General features: G+C 44.5%; 1 long non-coding RNA gene across 1 annotated transcript; it reads right to left on the reverse strand.

The window, feature by feature from the left end:
- Window positions 1–1,191: 1,191 nt before the first annotated feature.
- LOC116148837 (uncharacterized) lies at window positions 1,192–4,602 on the reverse strand. The gene is made up of 3 exons (XR_004132435.2): window positions 4,339–4,602; window positions 3,569–3,677; window positions 1,192–1,362 (listed from the first exon to the last, which is right to left on the reverse strand). It is a non-coding gene; the product is annotated as an uncharacterized LOC116148837 (long non-coding RNA).
- Between the last annotated feature and the right edge of the window lie 17,085 nt (window positions 4,603–21,687).

Genomic DNA, 21,687 nt, shown 5'->3' on the forward strand with positions numbered 1-21,687 from the left:
TCTTGACTCTGTGCCTTTCACACCAAGCCTCATCCAAGATCCAAGAGATAGGATCAGGTTTAAGAGCATTAGGTTGCTTGAAAATAGGGCATTGCCTTTAGACACACTCCCCAGAGATGCCGGGAGAGTCAGTGGGAAATGCAAGCTTAAAGACAGAGTTAATTGGTGAACTTAGGGTAGTTGGCCAGACTGTGCGTTAATTATCTGTGGTGATGGACAAGGGGAGACTAGTGCAGACTACATATTTTTAAGTATCAGGTCCAATGGAAAATAAGTGAAGGAAAGTAGTAAGCTTTTAAAAGGTATTTCTTTTCTGCCTGTGGACTGAGATGGATACAGGTCAGTAAAAAGATAGGGCCTTTTCCTCTCACATCCATGAAGGTCAGTTTTCAGTCCTTTCCTGTGTAGGAAAGGGAAGAATCTTGAATTATACAGTTTATATTTTAGAAAGTGTGGACAATCAGAAACCTTGTATTTCCTGTATTGTATAGATAGGTGATTTGGCTTTCTTAAAATTACCTTACAACAATTGTTAAAACTACGTAAAACAATTAGAGAGCCTATTTGATTCATTAGATAACAAGAGAAAGAATAATTTAGATGCTTTTATCATCGGATTCCTACATTGTTGTCTTAAGCTCTACTTTATGGAGAGATTATTTCTGTGCAAAAACCGAATGCATTGAAAGCGTGAGGTTCCCGAGCACTCACCTGAGAAAGTGCCACCACAGCCAAGACGCACAACGTCTCCATCACCCCTGGAAGACTCCCCCTGCCCCTCTAAAGTCCATCCCTCCCCCCACCCACTACCGCAGGCAACCTCTCATCTTTTCGTCACAATTTTTTTTTAATACAGAAATTTGTTTGTTGCCACTTCTGGTGAGGAGTCAAAGAGGGTCATGAGGGTGTAAAGAATTTGGGGGGTTATTTTGAAAGACTGTCCAGGGGAGAGAGCTCTACACTCCTCCTCATCGTCTTACTGGCAGGAAGGGACAGATCGGGCTGGAGTTAAGCCATCAGATCTCCAAGCGTCTGAGAAAAGAGGCACAGTGGGGAGGCCAGACACACCCTCTCTCCTCTCTCTGGCTCTTCCGACAAAGCAGACTTCACAGCCAGCAGTGTTAGCACAAGTGCGGGTGCCGGGGTGGGGGTGGGGGTGGGGGGACGCCGGGCGAAGGCAGGCAGCGCCACCTGTGTGCTTCCAGGGACGTGGCTCCACCTCCCACCTGCCCAGGCTCTTTCACTTCTCCAGCAAAGTGCGAAGGGAGGCTCGAGGGCCTCTAAACTCTGCCGGGTCCGCAAATCCACGTTCAGCCGTAGACGAGGTCTTCAGAACACTGGCTGAGTCTGGGTTGTCTGCTGCTGAATCAAGCAAGTGGCACAAAAACAGAATCAAAAATTTATAGGAGACATACTCAACAGCTCTCTAGATCTCTTGCAGAAATTAACCTTTCACCTGGATGGTCTGGTACAAGCTGCTCGTTCAATTGTCTCTTTTAGCTCTTTTCAACCTTTATTTTAATGATTCTGTCACTGTGATCCAACTCTGAGAACTAAGAGGAAAATGCAGAGGAAACAACGTGAATGTCTCTGTTTCATGTTGACAAATACTGTTTTCCTGGAGGAAATATTATGTTTACTTTTTTAAGACTGCAATATTTCAGCTTAACTTCTGGGTTGCTGTCATTTAAAGAGGGTTCTGAAACCAACCAATACAAGGGGAGGGTATAGCTTAAGTGGTAGAGTGCTGCTTAGCATGTAAGAGGTCCTGTGTTCAATCCCCTCCTCCAAATATCAATTAATTACCTTACCCCATAAAGAAAAAAAAGAAACCAACCAACACAAAAATTATAATTTTCGAATGCTTATTTTAGCAATCAGAAGAAAAACAGAAAGATACTTGAGTCCTTTCAGAAAATCCTATTCCAGATTACTAATACGGACAATTGTCATGCTGTTATAAATTGAGTCATAACAAAAGTTATAACCTCCACTTTCTTTTAATAAGAAAAATATTTGGAGGAGGGGCAAGTCAGACTTCAAAATCACTTTTCTGCTTTTTCAGAGACATTTCTACATTTTCTTTCTAATTTCACACAGTTTCTAACTCTGTGGATACATGAATCTTGCAAATGTTCAACTCAACTATTTCAGGGTTTCTGATCTAATCTGTGAATTTTATCAGTTTTCCCCTCCTTACAATTACTCTCTGATACCTCATATATAAGCCTAATTAACTCTATTTTACTACCATTATTGTAAAATATTGAGGGTAAGAAACTTGAAATTTTTAACTACAATGAAATTTGTGGATTTTTTGGCAGCAGTGGAGCCAATAGAAGTCATGTGGGTTTTTTTAAAGCCTCAGTCTAAACCAACTCTAAATGTCATAACTTTTTTTATTTAACCTGATTCAGCAAACTAAAAACAATGAGAAAATATATTTGACCTGCAAATAAACTTGACTCTTTTCTAACATAATTTTGGAGCCTGAAAATAATTTCTGAGCCTGAACCAAACCAATAAACTAGTTGATTTGCATCTCAGCTCTATAAATCTGTAATTTTGTTTATTCATTATCTCATTTAAAACTTACTATGAATATACCATCTTCAAAAGGTAACCATACAGATTTTATTTTAAATGATTCCTATTAGTATAGATTGTGCCCATGCAGCAAAGTTGTATATCATTTCAATGACTTATACAGACACGTATATGTGTATATACAGATATATGAACAATGTACATGTGTATATGGATACAGATACAATGTAATGATGTAGTGTATACCATAATACAATATTGCTATACCTTATAGGTAGCTTAAAAACTATCCTTTATACAAAGATTTTAACCATTGTATGTTTAGAATATTATAGATGTATATTTTATACATTTTATAAACTATTATAATATGGTATATTATATAGGTATATGTATATAATTTTACATTATAATATATACTTTAATATATTTAATATATCAATATATTATAAATAATTATTATATGAAATATTATAATATTATACAGTTACAGGTATATAATTTTTTTTTCTTTTTTTCTTTCTTTGGTTGCAGGCTGTGGAATGTGTTCTAAATTTTCAGTTAAATTCTTACTTGTCCACTCGTTCATTGTAGACCAGCTCACTTTCTTTCAAATCCTGAGCTTATAAACCTCTGCTAATTTGCATAGCTATGCATGCGATCTTAAATATGAAGGAGATTAACAGTAGGGAATTGGAACATACTGCAAGAGGGGTCAGCAATTTGCACTGGTCCGTTACCCCTGGGATGAGGGACAGCAATGTCTTGGGTGTTGTGAGAGGTGGGAGACGGACAGTGGCTGAGCCCGCAGCAGCCAGCGCACTCCAAGTCCAGCAAACAGAGGCCCCAACAATGCCTTTATTCAGGCTTCCACACGCTAAGTGGGGACGAAGCCCCGCTGAAGGTCAAGAGGTGCTGCAGCTATCAAGACAGACAGGCTCAAATGTCACACTGAAGCCAAAAAGTTGTACCTGCTGCAACCACAGGGATCAGGACAGAATCCCCTGCTGGCTGGGCCTACCTGTCCGCAGAGATCGCGTCTGTCCCAGGAGGGGCCTTGCAGGGTGGAAGCTTCTGTTCCTGGTCCCCAGTCTCCAGTTTCTCCATCACTAGTGATGCCACAGTTTAAGCTGTATTTAAAATGTCAAGGAAGAGAAGGGGTTCATTAGAAAACCAGGAAATTCTCCTAAGGTGGTCACATCCTCTGAGCAATGCACCTGGATAAACAGGATTTCAGCTTCCTGGAGTACATGTGGCATTCATGATGAAAAAAGTCTTATTTTTCATAGAACAATTTATTGAGTGTTTACTATAGAATGTAAACGTTTATGGAATACTTGCTATAAGATGTGAACTCCATGAGCTTTCGAGATGTGTGTGTGTTTGTGTGTGTGTGTGTGTGTGTGTTCGTGTGAGTGTTTGTGTGTGTGTGTTTGTGTGTATGTGTATGTGTGTGAGATTTTTGTCTCTGGTCCATTGTTACCCCCCAAATGCTATGCACTTGGCACTCAGTAAATATTTGTTGAATGAGTGGTTGTTTCCAGAACCATCCACAGGATCTAATACTTTACATATATTATGTCACTTAAATTTCAACAACTCAAATAACAGACACTGCACACCCCAGTTTGCAGATGAGAACCCCAGTAACAGAGAGTTAAGAAGTGTGTCCTTGATCCCACACGCGGAGGGTACAGGCTCAGCGTTCGGACCCTCGAGTTCCCTGAATCATATCTCATTATCTCAGACAGCCAATGCCTCACTCTTGTTTTCTACTAAAACATAACCAACCTTCTTCCAAGTATTTCATGACCAGTCTGGGTTTCCCACTTCTAGGATGTTGACTTCTACTGTTCTGGCACTTGAGAAACGTTTCCTTTCAGATTTGCAGTTCTTGTCCGCTCGCTCCTTTCATTGTCCATGTCTGAGGCTTCCAGCCAGGTTTGCATTGATCCATCTGAAGAGGTTAGCCTAGAAAAGGCCGCTCTCAACAGGGTTTGGGGACGGCCATCTCCCCATGCTGCGGGGAGCCCTCACTTTCGCCCACATTGCGGACTTGTGCTGGTGGAAGACAGGCTGCTTTTTTTCAGGTCATTAAATGAGTTTGGCTCTGAAGATAGAGGCTGTATGGAAACATCCAGAGATGTTTCTTTGGTTTCTGCGTACTGGGAACTGTCGGCTACAGCCATCCATCCTCTGTTACAACTGATGAGCCCACTCCTGTCCTGAAAGGCCAGCACCTCAGTTTCCACGACTGCTCCCTCCTGAGCCAGTGGTGACTCACAGTGGCTTCTGTAACACAGGCACTTGAATTAGGAGCTGGACTGAGACCACACAGACAGCAGAGTGGCTACAAAACAAGGAAATTACTTTCAGCTATGACAGAATGGGACCATGTGAGCTGCAGGTGATCAACTCTGGAACCCATTAATATTTCTCAATTTTAGCCATTTCCCATAGGAAAGGAAAATGGCTAGCTGTTTTATTTTTTCTGGAAGGATTACCTTCCCATTAATACTGTCTTTTTAAAAAAGTTTTATAACTGTCTCATGGGCAGTAAACTTCATTTATGTTCTGGGGATGAGGCTTGGACTTGGAGCAAAATAATCCAGAATCAAATGGAAAGTAAGGATTATAATCTACCTCTAGGGCTTTCCTGAGTAATAGTCAAGACACAGAGAGGGACAAACAGGCCACTGTCACCCACAGAATTCATGCCCTGCTGGAAACAACATGAACCAGGCAATAGCGGCTGCAATAACTATTTGTATTTTGGACATGTTCAATGCATAGAGATCAGAGGAGAAATGCATTACGATTTAGCAGTCCCTAGCCATTACAGTGAAGCATTCTCTCTGAGAGTCAGCGTGAACTCTTCTCCTTTATCCCATTTCCCCCAATTGCTAAAAAAATCTAGGAGGGTAATTTAGAAAGTTAAGCTAGATAAGGCCTAAAGTGAATTCAAGATCTTACAAAGTATCTACGCCAGGATACAGGGACAAAGAAGCCTGGGTGTGCTTTCATCAAGATGTAATTTTTATGTATCAGAGAGAATATGACACTTGCCATCTTGAAAAGGCAGTATTAGGTGCTGGGGACCCATGAGCAGTTTTTTGAGGAGAGGGCCCATAACTTCATCAGGCGCCCATCGGTGGTTGTAATTTATTAGGTTACGAAGCATTGTTCCAGCGAAGTATTGAATTTTTCACGCTACGACAACATCTGCCTTCTGGCCGTTTAACCAGGATGTCTGAAGGTTTAGACTCCTCAGGGCGTCCACCTTCTAGGAAGAGAGTCAGACCTGGATCTGGAGTGAACAAACTACATGTGGGAGTAAAATAACCTCAGATGAGGCAACGGAAGTAAACTTCTCAGGGTGTTGTTAAGCACAGAGAAGGAAATGTGTTGGCTAGTAGCCTGATAGTAGTAGCCTGCTGCCCTAAAAAAAAAAAGCTTATTTCCTCATCTGTTGAGCAGGTCACTCAGAGATACTCCCAAGCCTCATTCTGATTCTCCCCAGACACAGGGCAGAGAAGTCGAGAACAAGAATGACTTCTCTCAGCACCGCCACACTGCCTGCTCCCAGCTATGGCAGCCCCATCATCTGCTAGACTGCCCAGTGCATCTTTCTTTGTCTCCCTTGTCACCGGGTTGAGCTCAATACAACATTACATTTTATTTATTTATGTGATATGTCATTCCTGCTCCCCCAATGGGTTTGAAGACCCAAAACTTTAAGAAGCTGTTTTGCTGGGTATTAAGACACAGCTGGAGCGAGAATTATAGCTGCTTTGAAACTCTAGATGTCCGTGGGCATCTATGGATGATCATGGACCCTTGTCACAGAAAAATGTACACTTACCCCAAGCAGATCATATGCTGTTTAAGTAGGTTCCCAGATCCTCACAGCCCATGTATGGAGTCCGTGGATTTCAGATTAAGAAGCCCTGTCTACAGCAGGAATTCACAACCTTAACACTGGATGTTTGAGGCTAGAAGATTCTTTGCAGTGGGCAGTCCTGTGCGTTGTGGGATGTTTAGCACATCCTGACCTCTACTTGCTAGATCTGTGACATCTGCTAGACCTCTCTCCATCTGTGACAATCAGAATTGTCCCCAGACATTGCCCTTCCCCAGATGAGAACCACTTGGGTGGACACACCACAACGGGGCTTTATGAAATCATCTCCCAAGGAGAAGAAGGCCCTCTTATGCCCTCATTGTGGCCAGACTGTCTAGATTCACAAGTGGAATAGGAGCCCACAGCTGTCTGACATTTTCACTTTCATGCACTCACTCAACAGCACCACCACCCAGTGACATGGCGGCCACCAATGTAATCAGCAGCCAATCCAGGTTTAAAGTTGTGTGTTCTGATGCCAAGCCCAGTGCTCTTTTCAGATGCGTGGTAAGGTCACTGGACTGTAACTCAAAGTTCTAGTGGAGCTTCTGGCCTTTAATCAGCTATGCAAGCCCTTAAATTGTTTGCAACTCAGACCTAGGTGACTCAGCTGTGCAGCAGGAAGGATACCTCTGCCTGCTTCATGGGAAAGTTAGAGGAACAGACAAGAGGCTGCTGAGGGACAGCAGTGAAAGCCTGCCCACGCCAGCTTAAATGTAAGGTGTTATTAAATTGAAAAGTATCCATTAGCCTATAAGAGTCACATGGACGTCAGCACTCTGAAACCTTCTTTATGAATAGAATCTTGCAAAATGAGGATGCCCGTGGAATACTAAAGCCTGAAATGGCCCAGGGATTGGCTGTCACACTTGACACTAATTTCCTTTTGCACGGTCCAGTAGAGCTGGTGTATTCAAAACCGGTTGTTCTGTGTTCCAAAAAGAAGTCACTCTAAGAAGAAATAAAATAAGCTAACAATAACGGACTATTCTTTTTTGTCGATTTCCAAAGCCTTCATTGGAGTTGCAGTCCAACAATGATGCTATCTGAGTAGAATAAAAATACCCTGACATGAATCTGTAAAGAATGATAAATGAGTTACATCTTGCTCGTGCCTAAAAACAGAAAGCCCACGTGACTCTGGAACGTGGGCACAAAGGAAGGTGAACTGGTGGTCTTGGGTCTTGGCGTGTATCCCCTCACGGCTTGTTCTGCAGTCTGACAGTGACAGTCACACCACCGTAAGGGTAGTTGGCTCTTCCTCACGAGAAGCCTGGGTGGGAGCTGGAAGCAATCACACCCATTGTTAGCTTCCGGGCTTTAGCGGACACAGGGCATCAGCAGTGGTCCAGACATCAGATGTCATCTTCTGGTCCCTCATCCGAGGGCTGTAGCCTCTCCAGCATGATAATTAGAATAATTCTTATTCAATTGCTGTTTGGAGCCCATGAGAACAGAAAAATTATGCTCTGCCCCAGAGGTCACTTGCTTGGCTAATTTTTCACTAATGATTTCTCGGTTGCTTTTTTTCAGGACAGAGAGCGAGAAAAAGTTCTCTTCCAGGGTTTTATGAAGAATGGTTAAGAGTCTTTACAAAGGGCAGGGCTCACAGGACTAGGGCTTTTTCAAAGAGGTGATGGCATGCACGGTCCAGTGAAACTGGTCAAGGCAGCACCGTGCCAACGATGTAATTTTCCAAAAGATGAGATTTGGGGGCAAGACGGCAGTCAAGGGAGTGATAAATGACTGGGTGCGAGTAGGTGGAGTTGGTCCAGAGATGGCCATGAGGCTTATTAAGTAATAACAAAGGACCCTGGGTGAAACTAGATTTTGAGGTTTATCGAAACACTGATGGAGAGAGACTAAATAGGAATTAACTAGTTGGAGTATCGTGAGGCCGAAGTGGATGGAGCTGTTGATTTCTCTTATAAATTGTTATTTAATTGGGTTCCTGTCCTTCTGTCAGATTAGTGTGACTGTGTCTTTAGAACCACAGGGTCCGAATGAAGCCCTGAGGGGTAAGGATGGCATCAGCGGGTGATGGGTTTCCTCCTAAGGGAATTAATGGTCTTGCTAGACCAAGAAGGGGGCCTATCTTGGGGGAGTAAACATAGGACTAGAAGGAGAAGACAAACCTCTTCATCTCCCTGGGGCTGAGAGTGAGTCTGGTGCTGTGATGGGCGTGCAGGTGCGTGGACCACAGGGTGGTGGAGACGGGCCTGGGGGAGTGAGGCTGGAAGTCAGGTCAGTGTAAGTTATCCATCCTCCTTCTCTCCTGCTGTTTTTGAAACTTCAATAAAATCTGGCCGAAAGCATAGAGGATAAAGTTCTGAGAAACTAAAAATATTCTTTTTTGTTGTGTTTACCCTCTCCCCATTCCATCAGTGATATCCACCGCTTCAGGGAAGGGCAGACACACCAAGGACAAAGACGTCAATTGAATGTTTGCATATCATTTTTAAACTGGTAACTGAAATGCTAAAAGCTGAGGATTTCTATGGCCAGAGCTGGGTTTTTGTTTTTTGAGGCAGAGAAGGATTTGTGAGCCCCAAATGCTGGGACAAACAAGAGAGAAGGTGGGATGACATCCTGGCAGTGTTCTCACCCAAAAGGTAAAAAGATGAAGCAGCTGACTTGAGGATAGGTTCCAGAGGGGAACGTGACCACAGCACATGTGGTGGGGATGCCCCAGGAAGGCCCCTTCTCCCTGACGCCTCTGGACAGAGCTCAGGGCAGCAGACAATGCTCCCTGCCCCCGAGTTTGCGGGGGTCACAGCTGCAGAGCCTGAGAAGCAGCTAGTCTTGAGGTAAAGGACCACCCTCCTAACCAGACTGCAGGCAAAGCATGGCTTGTAGAAACGTAGTGGGGTGTTTTCAGCAGAGAGATGCTGAACATTTACCTCCTCTCTGCCCTGAGCCTCTCCTAACTCCAGAGCCGTCAGAGAGCCCAGTAGATTGTATTATTTACTCAAAATATTTGCACCCCTAGAAGCTGCTGCTTCTGCCTGGGCCCCACTGATAAGAGGACGCTGATCAAAGTGCAGCTGATATGTAATGTGAGTGAGAATAAACCTTTATTGCAGCAAGCCACTGAGACTGTGGTGAGGGGCTGGCTTGTCAGAAGCTAGTGTGAGATGTTCATTCAAAAGCTTTCCAAGCCCTTAAGGAGGGCTGGGATGGGCAGGGCACCTTGAAGAGGCTTTGTGGTTTTGAACAGGGTTGAGATGACACTGAGTGACCTGGGTTAGCCTGAAGACCAAAACACAGTGGACCATGGGACCCTCAGCGGTTGAGGAAGCAGGGTAGAATTCAACGAAAAACATCTACAAATGATGTGACGTTAGCAGTGGATGTAATATTGAGCTGAGCTGAATAAAGGAAAAAATGGATGTTCCCTGGCACAAAAGCCTTGGTGATTCTTTCGATTACCCACGGGGAGAGGTGATGACAGGGGAAAGGAAAACTTCCCAAACTACGTACCCAAAATAGAGTGAGAACTACGTAGAACATGGTACCTCATCTGCCCCTTCCCGCTACCACCAGCTTCACCGGCTAGGAGTTCTAACAGCCACTGAGAGTCTCATGACTGATGCCGTCAGAACGGCCAACAGGCTGCTTCCAGGGAGGAGCAGGGGGAGTTATCTCTATGGGGGTCGGATGGTATTTTCTGCTTAGAACCTATAGCCAATCCTATAGACATACCTTGCAAGGCATCAGTGACCACGACCATGCTCCCATTTTGCAGCCCCCAGCAACTATCCCAGCTCACACTGGCATTTGGTGATGCACACAGGGGTATAGCAAAACCCAGCAGCCACCCAACCTTTAATCCATCCATTTGGCAGCACTTTCTCCTGCAAAAGCAAAAAGACCATCTTTGGTGTGTGTTCGAGTCGCTGACACTGAGAGTGAGTCATCCCCGTGAAAGCTCTGGGGCACCCTGAGACGCCACCTGTCTGGAGCAGAAGCGCCACATTTGCAGATGCCTGTGGTTTGCCTAATTACATTTTCACAAACTTTGGGAAACCATCGAGTGCTTCAGCTGCACCGTGCGCGTGGGCTAATGAGGTTTCCCAACTCCATGTTATAAAATTGTCACAGATTGTTTGTCAGAAAGCCACTGCCTTGTGACTAGAGCAGACTTGAAATTTGGGGTGCCCACATTTTAATAATAATTCTTTGTGGGTACAAAAATACCACATGACTTCCATTACTGGCAACAAGTATTTTCTGAGTCTTTGTTTCCAATGCGCCTAGTTTCACAGCTTTTTTGTCCCTCCGAGCATCTTTGAGGGATTGAAAGTGACAGGCGCGGCTACCCTCATCCTTAAATTTGAGAAAGAAATAATGGTTTTCTAATAAAAATAGAGACCTAATCTTGAAATCAATTGATCAATGTTGATTTCCTTTCCTTGTAGATGGATTAACTACTGTATGCTCTTATGTTTACCTTTTTCACAAATTATTGTAATTTATCACCATCATTGCACTCACTTTTTTCTAAAGCACATTTAATGCAAGTACTATCTTCCATAGTTATTACAGGAGTGATGATCTGGTGAGTGGATTATTCTTGCCCTTGGCTGGTAGGTTAATTCTCCTCCCTTCTTTCTCTTTGGGCTCCTTGCTTCGCACCCCGCTGTTGCTAATTATGAGTTCTCAACACCACCTGGAGCATCACCGGGGCACCCTCCCTCCCTACCCAGGTCTAATAATACCCCTGCGGCCAGGGAAGCCTCCTGTCACCTGCAGCCACTAGGCTTGAGCCTGGGAGCTCAGTATGAGGGCCTCTTGCCCACTAGCGGGTGGGGTTCATGGTAAACTCCTACCCCTTTTGTCCTCAGGCCAAACTGCCTGGGCTTATTGACCTCTCACTACTTACGAAGCCCTCATGTAGAACTTCTCCAATCCTCGGGGGCAGGGTAGCTCACGGTCCACACTCCTTCTCCAGGAATCTCCTGGGCACCCTGGGTTTCTCTGTCCTGCTCTTGGGATGACCCGGTCTGTATGCTGGAAAATAATTCAGTTAAATGATTAACGTATGTTCTCTGCACAGAATTTGGAAAATGCAGAAAAATAAACACACACACACAGAACAAGTGTAATGTTATAACCCAGAGATCACCCGGGTTTTTAATCTCTGTGTATATGTCTATTTTATGAAAAGGGACTATATCATAATACTGTTTTATTAACTGGTTTCTCGAGTTAACACTGTCTTCTTGTCATGTGGCATGGAATGCTAGGCTAGATGACTGCTAAGTCCTGTGTCTCGTGACCGGATCATTACACACTTAACACACGTCAGACTCCCAGATTTCCCCGCCATGGCTCTGGGGCTCAGCTTTCAGGAATGACCACTGAAGTCTCCTGACACCCAGAATGGTCCCTAACTGAGCCTGCCTCCTGCTGAACCAGCAACTCTGCTGATTTCCCTCTCTGTGTCGGTCCACCCTGCAGTAGGCACAAAATAGCTCAAACATCCAAGCCCCAAACAGGCTGGCTGACTTCAGCACTCTATCAAGGGAGGTCTGCTGGGGGAGAGGCTGAAATTCTTGGCAAGATAAAATTTATGAATTAGCTGTGAATTTCCAATATCCTTGCAGCCGTATCACTTCATTAGTATGCATTCAAAAATTATAATTATGGAGTAAATGTTTTTAAAAGAGGAGAGAAAGAGAGTTTTTGCCACAATCCTTGTTACGGCTCTTTTGTAGGGAAATCTAAAATTGGACCAGAAAGAAACAGGACGATGAGCTTTCAACATTCTCCTTGTGACGAGATTACTACATATTATTATTTCTATTCATAGTTTCATTGCTTCTGATAGAGCTGTTATTACTGGAAACAAAAACACAACAATAACCCTTTGAAATCTTTTCCAGCAAATTCTCTAAATAGGTAGGCATCTTCCTACCGCCTCTCAATTCTTTTTCTAGGAGGTCAGCTAATTTTACCTTTTAAAACCACTGAGATTTAAATCTGCTGTTTCTTTAATATTGAGTGGCTTGCCAAGGATTGTCAAATGTCTTTTTGAGCACGTAAGTAAGAATGTCCTTTATCTCCCGTGGAGGAAGCAACTCTTCTCTGTTGTCGGTCCTCCCCTCCTCTGGTGTCCTTCTGTCCCGGGGCCATGTTTGTTCCTGCCTCACCTGACTCCCCTCAGACGTGTGCAGGGGCTGACAGTTCCCTGTGTAATCAGTCTGCAGCCTCTGTGCCCTTCCTCAGCGGGACAGCCCCAGGCCTGGAAGAGACATCACTCCTGGCAGAGCTGCAGCGGAGTCTGATGCTCGTTAGCCCTCTCAGAGCTGTTGGCTCCAACAGCTGCCCTTTCACAGACAGGCAACAGGTGCCTGCACCTCACAGCCCGCAGCAGTCAGAACTCCTTTCTCCAGGTCACTGTTGTCACACAAGTGCTGGGCCTGGCATGTCACTGGTGTTGACCACATAGGCACAGTTGTCCTTTCTAAGGCCCTAAGCATCTATGTCTTGTTCTGGTCCAGCCCTGCAGGCCAGGCGATGGGCTGGCAGCAACTCCATGGCTCTGCTCCCACCTCCCTGCACGTGAATCAGAGCAGAAAGGAACAGCAGATGAACCCTGTTTTAAGCAGCCTCTTGAAGCTGGATTTGATGTTGCAATGTCCTTATGAGAGATCAGCTTCTCTTTTCCCTTTGTACACCGCTGAAAAGTTCTGGAACAGTCGCCCTGAGAAAGCTCTTCCCCCTCCTGGCCCCGCCCAGTCCCCGGGCTGATCACTGGTGTTCTTCTGAGCCCGCCTCCCACCGCGCTCCCCGGCTCTGTCCCTTTGACGGCCGGCTGAATGTACATTCCTATTTCAGCAGCACTCCCTCTAAAGACTTTTTCTAAAATGTGAAATGCTGAACTCTAGCCAGCACGATGCCGTTTCATCTTGCTTCAGCCAGACCCCAAATGCTAAAGCTCCAATGAAGACATTGAAATGGTGTTTTAAAAATGAGAGCAAGAAATCCAAGTTTTCAAACACTTTGCAGGAGTGAAAGTGAGATTTTCGCAGAGTCAGTTTTGACTTGTACTCGGAACAGATTGAAAGACAATGCAAATTGGATTCCACAACAGAAAATGGTATGAAAAGTCCCAGACATACTTTTATTCAGAGTTTCTAAAATCGCATGCAGAGGGCTTCTAGCAGGATTTTCCCACTGCTTATAAAATATGTACACTCACGCCAGAAGAAAGAAAGGAGAGCGGGACCACCTCTCCTGTCTGACGGGACGGTCTGTCTCTTCACTCTCTTCTTGATATCTGCACCTGCAAACACCAGCAGCACAACATCTGCTGCTTGTTCTACCATGAAGATTTCAGTTGTAAACAGGTAATCCATCTCCCATGTGGGCAAAGGAGGGTATTCTCTGAAATCTGTGCAAGACTTGTTTCTCTGTCTGCTTTGAAAGAAACTACATGTTCAGATAAATCCCGGGTCTCATCCGCAGCACGTGAGGAAAGGCACACACGTGGAAACAACACATTTTACCCAAACATGATGCAACTAAGTGATGCTCAGAAGACTGCTCCAGCGGGAAGGAGGGGGAGCGCTCTTTCTGGGGAGGTGGGTTGCTGAAGCCTCTCCTTTCCTAGTCCATGGCTTGGGAGAAAAAGTGAGCAAAACCCGGACTGCAGGAGGAAGCCTCTTTCCTGGAGCTCGCTGGTTTGTCCACCTTGCCACGCAGAATAATGTTTGTTACTTGGTTTGACGCCAAGGCTGGGATGCGTGGCTTCTGTAGACATCTTTGGCGGGGGGCTCCCCAGTGCTCTTTACCCCCTGTTGCTGCCTTCAAGGTTGTCATCTCCACCAGCCAACCAGGCTGGCCCATAAATCCTTTCTGATCCAAAATCCTTATTATTTCATATTTTGTTTGGATGCTGGCTGCCTTCCCACTCCCACGGAAGAGGTGCTAAGGAACTACATATCCTTGCCTCCAGGAAGCAGGGCAGGAACTTGCACTTCGCACAAAGGGTTTGAATCTGAAACAAACAAAAACAAAAGCGCAAACACATTTTCTAAAACTATGTGGTGGTGATGATCTCCATGACTGTAGCATGTTTTAACTTCTTTTTCTATTAATAATAATAATAATAATAATAATAATAATAATAATAATAATAATAATAATAATAATAAAAAACATGTTGGAGAATGGTGTCCTTTTCAGAATTGGTTTAAATTTTTTCAAATTCAAAATGATTAATATTTAAGTAATGAGAACTGCTGGTACGTACTTTGTCAGGTGAAAGACGTGACGGTAAGTAAATGTGGCTTTCTCTAGGCCCTTTGGTAAAGCACATCCTTTCTAGCGTGGGAAATCAGAGTTGTTCACATCCCGTGGTGCCACCGCTGACCGCAGTTTACTCTCGGGCCCAGTGCACATCACAGGGTCGGGGTACCCACTGAGCAAGTGGGGCTCCCACTCAGAGCTTGCAAACGAACACTGGAGAACGGCAGCCCCGTCGGGTGGCTGGAGGCAGAGGCTCAAGTGCGAACAAAGCACAATTGGCAACAAGCGTTAAAAGAGTTTCATTAGAACGTCAATTATCCCTCAAAAGAAAACGTTTAACAGAGTGCGCTGGTAAGGTTATGTAAAGAGTAACTGATGTTTGACTGAAGAGAATAAACACTGGGAAGCCAGTTAAAAAAAAAAAATTCAACTTCTTAAGTTCACAGAAATCAAACTGAAATCATCCAATTGTATATTTGAAGGTGTAATCATACCAATACAGTCTGTTACGATTTCTTAAAATTCAGGGATTATTCCTTTGTGTGGTGTCAAAACAACCAAAATAATAAACACCACTATAGCGCTGTGTCCCATGCTTTCCATGTGTTTGTATTATTTTGTTTTGTTCTCACACACGGGACAAACTGTACACCCAGAATAAAAGTGACTGACATTTTGTAAGGATTTAGTTTTTTTTTTAAAAAAAAGAGTTTCAAAATGTTACAGCAATGGCTGGGATAGACAGACTCTCATTTCCAGCATCTTTGTATCGCTTACCTCCCTTCCACGTTTCCTGATTTGGTCTAAATTTGGGATGGCATAAAGACAAAAGAGGGAAACAAGGGAGGATGTCTGGTAACCGGGCTGTACTTTGACAAGTTAATTCTCCACAGACAGCTGGGCTGCCAGTCTAGCCAGGTACCTGGCTTCCTTTCACGATACAGTCCCCGGGAAGATCCTTTTTAAAGACAAAATAGTGTCATCTTACATCAGAAGAAGGAAATACCTGTCTCTCAAAGCTGCTTTCTCCATGGACAAAATGGCTTCCACCAGCGTTTGAAATACCAGACAGGATGAAGACCTTAATAACTTTTTCTCTAAAAAAGAGAGTGTGATTGTGAACGGCTTCACAATGCTTAATTTTCAGCAGTATAAATGGAATTTAAACTGCGGCAATAAATCAGTGACAGCTTTGATTCATTATAGATAAGCAAGAGGAAGTTCTTCTAATGATTGGTGCGAACAGAGTCATTGCTCCAATTTCCTTCAAACTCCACCATCAGTCAAAAGAAGGGACTGGCCACCTGCGGGGTGGGGACAGTGCTAGGCAGTGGTTACAGCCACCTTCTGTCCTGTGCTTCCTGTGCTTCTGGGAGCTAGGCATTCACGTATCTATTTCACCGCGGCTACGCAGGGTGGATGTTCTAATCCTGCAGAGTGCAGGCAATGCAACTTCATCACTGAGTCCAAATTTGTTCTGCTCACCGCATAACAGGCCAATAAATCAGGAGACGAGGTGTTGGGGCAGGAACAACAACTTTATTCGGAAAGCCAGCAGACCAAGAAGATGGCAGAATAACGTCCTGGAGAACCACCTTCCCCAAGTCAGACCTCAGGCTCCTTTTATACTAAAAAGGGGGAGGGGATGTGGTTGGTTGTTGCCAACTTCTTGGTGTTGGAATCCTTCGTTCTTGTAGCTGTCCACCTAGGTCAGGTCATTGTGTCCCTGTAAACCTCCAACAAGATAAATGTTCTTCTCTGTTCTGCAACTTTTTATCTCTATGTCAGTGGGAGAGCATTATACCCTTAAAGGTCAGAGCCTTGAGAATGGACTCTCCTGTAGATTTCAGGCTGTGAGCAACCTTCTTTCATAAAAGGTGCAGAACCAGAGTGACTAACCACCAGAAACAGAGCACAGAAGGTTAGAGCTAAAGGAACAGATCCAACTGGAGTCAGGTTTGTTCCTCCCTATGACAGCTGGGGCAGTTATTTACCTCCCCTGGGCCTCAGTTCCTCGTCTGTAAAGTGAGAGTGATGACAGTACAGGGATGCTAGAGGGTGCGGGATCACAGACGCAGGGCACCTCCCAGGCTGGGTGAAACCAAGTCTCTCAGCATAAGGCCCGGCACACCGACAGGTCTCAGTGTCATCTAATATTGTCGCACAGAAGGGGACACTGAGGTTTGGGGATTAAGGAACTTGCCAAGAACAGCTCAGGCAGCAGGAAGCAGAGTCCAGACATGAAGCCAAGGCTTCCTGACCCCAAAGCCAGTGCTCTGAGCAGCTGGGCCCCGCCTTGCTCCCTGAGGGCCATGGGTTCCTTCCTGTCCTCCTCTCCAGGCTCAGGGCACCTTCCTCTTGAGAGGGACCTTGATGGAACTTGCCTCTGAAAGCCCAGGTGTTCTAAGGTTCCTGCTTGTTTTCCTCCAGGGGGCTCCACAGAATAGCCTCAGTTCTATTTTGTTCTCCTCTAAGATGCTTTCCCGCTTCGCCCCATTTCCACCTGCTCATGTCTCTGATGGCAGATGTGCCTTAGACCTGAGAGAGTTTTACAGTTAGAACTGGCAGCAACTTCTAAAATTAGTGATGCATAACTGGTGGTGTCTTAGACTTAATAAAATACAGCAACTTAGTTGCAAAGAAGAGCCGGGGTGAAGGGGCCACCCCACCGTCTCACTGGTCCAGAGCATCCAGACCCCAACACAGCTGTCAGGTCAGGGAGACGGCTGCCCCCCACCCCCGACGGCATGAGACCTTCTGCTTGGCAACTGATACTTCTCCTCGTTGCTGGAGGAATTGTGAGCATGTGAATCAAAGACTTTCATAGCTATCATTGCACAAAGGAGGAAAGCTGCTGTCTAGACATAGACTGTAATTATTATTTAAAATTATCATTTAGAGTCACTGAAATGCCTGGATTGCAGAAAGGAGCAAGGGGGCTCATATATGCCAAGAGCCTTGGAATGGGCTCCAGCAAACACCTCCCTGGACGGCACGGCATCCTCTCCAGCCTCTTCTGGGGGTGTCAGCATAAGAAGCTGCCAGAGTCCCCGAAAGTCTGGGGTTGATATAAACTGCAGGCAGTATTTCTCTAGTAAGCTTTAAAAAAAAGAAACAAAAAAACTTCCCTCCATTTGGTTTACTCTTAGGGCAATTAAAATCTTGAAAAGCCTATGCACGGCAGCACAGGTGCCGACAGGAGCCGAGAACTGATCAGTACGTTTGTGTAATTGTCAGCAGATCCTACCTAGTGCCCCTCCTTCTGTATTTTAAGAAGCATCATCTACGATTCACACTTAGATTTGCATTGATCAAATGGTCAAAGTACAACATTTGGAACACAATCAGAAGACTGTGGCCGTGTATATAATCACAGCAAACTATGTTTGCTTGTTTTTTTTAATAATTTGGCCTATAGCATTTTCTATTTAGCCACCTTAAATCACATTTACCAATACATTCACACTGGTCTCCTTTTACTGCTTCTTGAAACTGTAAAAATACCCTCCCTCCTGGGCAGGATTGAGGAGGTGGACGTGGGTCAGTGAGATGCCAGCATGGAGTTATCCTCCATGGAACCACTGGACCGACTTCAGCTGGGCATCACTACCCAGCCACAGCTGCCACCTGCTGCCCCCACCTTCAGGTAAGGCCATCCTCATCTTCCCTGGACAAGTCCAAATCTAAAAAGATGTATGTCAACCTCTGGGGGCTACACGCAAGCTGTACTCCTGCCAGGGTGCTCTGGTTCTAACACTGAGGTCCATTTTGGCCCAGGGCTGTCTTGTGCCTCTCACTCTTAATTACCCTGGGATATGGGATCCTGGTTGGCCATCAGCCCGTCTGACTCTGGACATCTGTTTGACTTCCCCATGTCCATTTTCAGGGCCCAAGTCTTCCTTTCCTGAGCTCCAGCTGGTGGCTTGAGGTTTTCCTTCATATCTAACCATCCACTTGACATTTCAGCTTGGATATCTACTGAGCATCTCAAACAATATATTCCAAACTGAACTTCACAGTCTCCTCCCACACCCAGACATTCCATCTCTTGGTCTCCTTCATTTCCTCAGTGGTCCTGCATTCTTTCCATTCCTCAAACCGGTAGTCTAGGAATCCTGCTTCATTCCTCTCTTGGACTCCCTGCACTAACCCGTCTCCAAGTCTGCTTGCCCCATCTTCACCATTTCTTGTCTGGACCAAAGCAGTAGTCAACCCTCCACTGGTCATCTCTGCTTTTCATCTCTCCTTTCCTTCTGGCTGGCCATTTTCCGTGAGCAGATTACAGGATCTTTTTTCTTTATGTCTATTTCTAGATCTTTACTATTGCATGATGACATTTTGTAACGTTAAAACAACAGCAACCAAAACCCCCAAATCTACACTCACGTACTTTGACTTTTCTCAGTATCACTAAACCATCCCCCTAAATACTTTTTACCAGGTTTTCAGCCCCCAGCAGTGTGTGAGCTCCTATAAATCTAAATCCTTTCCAATACTTTACAGGGTTAAGTCTAATAATTTTTACCAATCTGATGGGTGTGAAATAGTATCTGTGCCTTTTAAAATCTGAACACCAGTCACAGTGAGCACCTTGCTTATTGACTTCCATTTTTCTATGCATATCTTCAACCCCTTTTCTATTGACTTTTCCCTTTCTATTGATTTACAGGAAAGTTTTAAAATTTATTCTGGATACTAATCATTGGCGGGTTTTCTGGTTGGTTGTTGCTTCACCTTTTAAATCATGTTTTTAGATAACAGAATGTTTTGATGCAAATGCGAGATTTAGAAATCTTCTCCTCTATGTTTGCTTTTTATGTTGTAAGAAATCCTGCCATCCTCTGGCCTTAGTGTAAATTAGACCACATCCATGTCCTGCTCTGAATCCTCCAGTGACTGTCTCTGCCCTGAATGTGAAATGCAATTGCTTCCTTGCCTGCCCCTCAACCCTGCTGCTGCCTGCTCCTCCATCCTCAGACACACCCAGCTCATCCCTGTCCTCAAGTCTCTCTTCCTGTTGCCCAGATGTTTCTCGGCCTGATGAGGACCATGGGTGGTTTCTTCATATCACTTGGGTCACCTTGGGGAGACCTCCTTGGACCCAATCATCTTCGGTGACACAATCAATGACATAATGGATTTTTTGGGAACTGTTTCTGAAGAAAAGGAAGAGTTGAACTTTTCCCCACCCTAGTCTATTCTTAACACAGCTGCCAGAATGTTCCTTTTACAGCACAGGCTGGATCGGTCTCTCCTCTGCTCAAACCCCTAAAATGGCTCCCACATCACTCGGAGAGAAAGACAGCGACCCCACAGTGGGTACCCCTCCCTGCACTCTCCAGCCTCCCCTCTCACTCTGTGACACCACCCCCACACCAGCCTCCCGGCTGCTTCCCCCAGTCCTCCCGCTCCCTCAGCCGACCTGCCCATCCTCCAGGATAACCATGTGCCCCTCACTTTCCCCTCCTTCAAGTCTTTGCTCAAATATCACTTCCGAGTCAGGCTCCCTGAACCAACCTATCTAAAATTGCAACCTAGCTCCCTCCTGCAGTACTTTCTTCCTCCCTGAGCAATGGTCACCTTTTAAAACACCATAGAACTTACTCTTTATAATCTGGTCACTGATCATCTCCCTCCAGGAGAATACCATCTCTCCAAGGGCAAGGCTTCTGTCCGTTTGGCTCCCTGACACACCCACAGCACCCAGGATAGTGCCCAACACATGGTAGGAACTCCATATGTATTTGGTGAGTGAATGAACTCAACAGATCTGTGTCCTGGGGAAAAGTGATGCTGAATGATCAGTAGTACCCACTGGCCTCCTTCCAAAACTGAGAATAGCATCCTGCAAAAAATAGTTTGCAAAATTCTATTTCTCTCATGTTTCAACTATTCAAGAAAATGTCAGAAAGCAGAGTTCCCTCCCAGAATTAATACAAAACAGATTGAGGCTTTCCAAAAATAGTATGAATAAAAAGTCTCCATAAATATAATCTTTAATATTGTGAGTGTCATGGGTAAAAGCTGAGGCACTTTGAAACTTGAGACCAATTAAGAAATAAGAGAGTAGGACAAGGCTACCAGAGGCTGGTGGAGCGTGAGTAGTGTTGGGGAGGTATTGCTCAGGGTCCAGACTTGGAATGAGTAGATAAATAAATCCTGGAGAGCGAATGTACATTGTAGTGATTATAGTCAACGGTACTATTGTATAAACTTCAAAGGTACTATGAGACTAGATCATAATTGTTCCCACCACAAAAAAATAAATGATTATGTGATGGGACAGAGGTGTTAGCCACGGTGTTAATCATACTGCAACTTAGAAATGTATTAAATCAACACATTATACACCTTAAACTTACACAATGTTATATGTTAGTTATATTTCAATTAAAAAAAAAAAAAAGAAGAGAAAGAGGTCTTTATAGCCTATGATAAACCTTTAAAGTTCTTACCCAGAAAAGGAAAAAGCAGGAGGAAATGAAAGATTCAACCTGTTTGTGGACACTTTGCAGAATCTCATACCTTCAGAATCTATTTCCCATGTGGAAGTAGAATCCTGAGCGGGAGGACTTGAATCAGAAAGACCTACGTTTGAGTCTTCTTCCTTATTTAAACATCTCTTTATTCACCCCGCTCTCTTGCTGTCAGGAGAGAGCAATGACTGCTTTCCCCCTTCTCTGAGGACTGGCTTCATTTAATTTGTAAGGAATTGTTTATTTGCATTGTTTCTGTTGCTACTTGATAAAGAAATATTGCATCTTTTAGGAAATGGTTGGAAGCTCAGACAACAAAACAATAAAGAGAATAGAAAAACAGCAGAAATGAAATAGAAGTAATCAGACTTGAACCCGGTATCACTGTCCACAGCTAACGCCATATATTAGTGCAAAAGCGAGACTAATGGTTTTTCATTTTCCTTCTTATTTACGGTCATTATGAAAAATCACATAATGCATTTAGGGAAATCCTTGGTTTAAGCCAAG

The sequence above is a fragment of the Camelus dromedarius genome, chromosome 32 (genome assembly GCF_036321535.1).
Source record: "Camelus dromedarius isolate mCamDro1 chromosome 32, mCamDro1.pat, whole genome shotgun sequence".
In the NCBI taxonomy this organism is placed as follows: domain Eukaryota; kingdom Metazoa; phylum Chordata; class Mammalia; order Artiodactyla; family Camelidae; genus Camelus; species Camelus dromedarius.